General features: G+C 50.3%; 1 non-coding gene across 1 annotated transcript; it reads left to right on the top strand.

The window, feature by feature from the left end:
• Positions 1–294: 294 nt before the first annotated feature.
• Positions 295–366, top strand: TRNAA-AGC (transfer RNA alanine (anticodon AGC)). Its single transcript has one exon. It is a non-coding gene; the product is annotated as a tRNA-Ala (tRNA).
• Positions 367–3,618: the final 3,252 nt, after the last annotated feature.

Raw genomic sequence — 3,618 nt, forward strand, 5'->3', positions numbered from 1 at the left:
GCAAGAGAATGTCGTGTCCCCGGAAGCATCGTAGTGGATTGGAAGAGTCTGCAGGCAGTCTGATCCCAGGGGAGGCAGACTCTGAGAAGGGCTGATCATGAGCTAACCGTGAACGAGGAACTGAGGCGCCTTTAGTCCTGGGGCAGCCAAGCCTCAGAGAGGATGTAGTGTAGGAAGTGGAGAAAGAGTGGAACTAAACATAAAGGGCTTTGCTTGGATGACTTAACCCTGAAGCTCGGAAACTGCAGTTACAAGGGGGCCATAGGAGGTCTTCAAGGCTCACCTCCACAGTGAGGGGGTGTAGCTCAGTGGTAGAGCGCGTGCTTAGCATGCACGAGGTCCTGGGTTCAATCCCCAGCACCTCCAGTTTTGTTTCCTCTTCTCCACCTGCACTTCTACTAACACCTCCCCGATCTGCCAGTGTCAAACTTGGATTGCTCCCTTCCAAGTATCTGTCAAATTTCAAGTGCTGCCTGCTGCTCCTTCTTAACCTCTTTGGGACACAGGGAGGTGGCCCACCTCATTCACAGATAATTTGTTGTTAATTCAATTATTCACTCAATCTGTGCAAGCACTCTCAGCCATTGCTAGCACGCCGGCCACCATCAATAGGCTCCAGATGCCAGAGGATAGTGTTGTCAGGTGAGCCGGAGAGATCCCAGGCTCTGATCCCTGACCCAGCCCGTGGAAATGATGTCGCATTCAAGAGGAGACACCACAGTGGATGGGGGGTGCAAGCAGGAAAGTTTATTGAAGTGGGTACACTCTTGAGATGTGAGAACGGGTGAGCCCAAGGGGTTGGAGTTTCTGTCTTTATTGATAGTTGTTAACAAGGGGTTGGAGTATCCATTGCTTGGGGTGGGAATTTCTTGGAAGCAGGATTTAGGGTTTTCTTTCTTATTTGACCAGGGGCTTCCAGTCCTGGCCCTGCCATCTGGGGCCCTTCTGGTGTAACAGGATTTCTCGTGGAGTGAGGCGGGCCAGGCCTCTGACCCTCACAGCAGCTGGGCATGGCCTCCTCAGTGCTGGCCTCCAGGCTTCCTCTTAGGGCCTAACTAACCACCTCTAATAGTAGCAATTCCTCCAGCCTTCCTTCTTTCTTCTTTCCTTGTTATGGAAGTTAGGGTTTAATTAATGTGAAGTAAGGTGCATAAATCTTAATGAATGAGCTTGATGGACTGTGACTATGCACACATCCCAGTAACCAACACCACAGGCAAAGTCTGGAGACTTTTCAGCTCCCAGAAACTTCCTGGCCTCATCACACTGTGTTCCACTTTCTGACCTCTACCATCCGAGACTAGTTTTTCTTGGGTTTTGAAATAATATAATCATATAATATGTACTCATTTAGGGATTTCACTCCATTAAAAAAATTAGATTCATCCATATTGATGCTCATAGCAGTTTTCATTGCCCTGGAGGCATTCCATCGTATGGAAGCTGTACATCACAACGTATTAATTCCTTTTACTGCTGATGCACATTGTGAGTGTTCTGAGTTTTTGGCTGAAGGTCTAACACAGCCTGTGCATGTCTTTCAAGTGTAGGTGAAACATTTTCCCTTCTCCCCTTCTAGGTTCTTTGACTGGTCTAGTGATTTATGTAAGACTTCTAAGATAAGTAGGGATGTTTCTAAGTTGTACATTTGTACTCTTAATTCAAGTTCTTCTCTCAGTTTCTCAAATAATTGGGTTTATGCTAATGCTCTGTGATTTAAAATAGGTGTGGGACATGTGAGTCACACACTGACGGAAAATGACAGATTATGTAGTTTTAGCATTCATGAGCAAATTCAACAACACTTTTTAAAAAACAATGTAAGACAAATTAACAGGAGAAAAAGAAATTTAATTTTTTATATATAAGAGCCCCACAGAAACAGGAAACTCAAAGGAGTGACAAGACAAAGGGGTTTGGGCTTGGGGTGGTGACTAGTGGAGAAGGAATGAAGTGTGTTTATCTGGCTCTCTCTGCCCTACGCCCCCTGCCTCTGGTGCTAAGGTGCCTTCTACCCTTTTGGCACAGGGCAGACTGATATCACCAAGGAGAATCAGGGTGTTCTCGGGCGAAGCTGTTTCTCAAGTACCTTTAATTCAAAATAATCAAGACACCAAAGTGGCAATGTTTTGGGACGGCAGTTCTGCTCCCCTCCACAAGGGAAATTTTCTCTTAGGCACACTCACGGTGGTGGCCGCAGGATCACAGGTTATATGCATATTTAGTTCCAGCCAATCCTCCTAGCGCACCGGCTGGCTCTGTTGGTGGAACACGTGACCCTTGATCTTGGGGTTGTGAGTTCGAGCCCCATTTTGGGTGTAGAGATTAAAACTAAAATCTTAAAAAAATTTTTTTCAAATAGTTTCCCAACGTGGGTGTGCCGGTTTCCATCCTGGTCAGCAACGCCTGAGACTTCTAGTTGCTTCACATCGTCAACAGAACCTGATACTGTCTTCTTTCAAGTTAAGCGATGCTGGCGAGGAGGAGTATTTCACTATTTTTAAATTTGAATTTCCCTGCTAGCAAAAGATGTTGAGTACCTTTTAAATCGCTTACTGGCTCTCTGGGGCTCCTCTTTTCTGAAGCGCATGTTAATTTGCGCTTTCTTTTTGAGATTTTAGCCTTTTCCTTAGTGTTTTGTAAAGGTTCTTCAGACTTGACTAAAAAGGTTCTGAGACTTGACAGACTTTCAAGAAAAGGAAAAAAGAAAAGAAGGGGAGGGAGTTGACACAGGAGAAAGTTCCATCGGAGATCTTCGTGGTTTTTCCTCGAAGAAAAGACGCCCCCGGGGCCTGGGGCGGGGCGGGGCCTTGGAAGGGCCCGATGGGGCCAGAAGTCTTGGAGCAGAGGCGGCGCCTGGCCCGCCTTCCTCTCACACGTGCAGAGCAGGGTGTAGCGCAGAGGGTTAGGAAGCAGTGGGGTTTGGCACCGTGGATTTTCCATCCGTGAAGACTCCTCGGATATATGGCTAATGTTTCAAGGGGGGTGAGGGCACTTCCGCAGTGGGAGGTGTGGCTCAGGGGGCTCCCCGGTTCCTGGCGAGCTGGTTCCAAGCAGGCCCTCGCGTCTGCCTGCAGCCTCCCGCAGTCCCGTCCCTGGTTCTTCTCAATAACGCGACTTGCAGGCTGTGGCGGAAGGGAGGGCCTTATCCGGCGGGTTGTCCCCAGTGCCGCGCGCACCTGCGCCCCGGGTCTGCGCCCGGGATCTGCGCCCGGGGTCTCCGCCCGGGATCTGCTCTCTGGATCTCCCCGGGTCTGCCCCCGGGGTCTCCGACGGGGTCTCTTCTCGGGGTCTGCGCCCGGGCTCTCCGCCCTGGGTGTCCACCCTGGTTCTCCGCCCTGGGTCTGCGCCCTCGGGTCTCCGCCCGGCCGCCTGCGGTGTCCGCTCTGGGAAGACAGGGAAAGAAACAGACGGCTCGTTTCGGATGTCCTCAACCTGGAGCAAGAAGCCAGTCAACACACCCACGTGCCCACTAAGCCTGTTCCTGCCGCCCTGTCCCTAAGGAGCAAGACAGAGAAAGAACCGGGAGAAGACTCGGTAATTCCGTGTTGAATTCCCTTCCTTTCCGAGCAGTGTTTGCGTGTGGAAGACCCCAAGGCGACCCCGCAGGAAGCCCCT

The sequence above is a fragment of the Crocuta crocuta genome, unplaced genomic scaffold (genome assembly GCF_008692635.1).
Source record: "Crocuta crocuta isolate KB4526 unplaced genomic scaffold, BGI_CrCroc_1.0 scaffold336, whole genome shotgun sequence".
NCBI classification, from domain to species: Eukaryota; Metazoa; Chordata; class Mammalia; order Carnivora; family Hyaenidae; genus Crocuta; species Crocuta crocuta.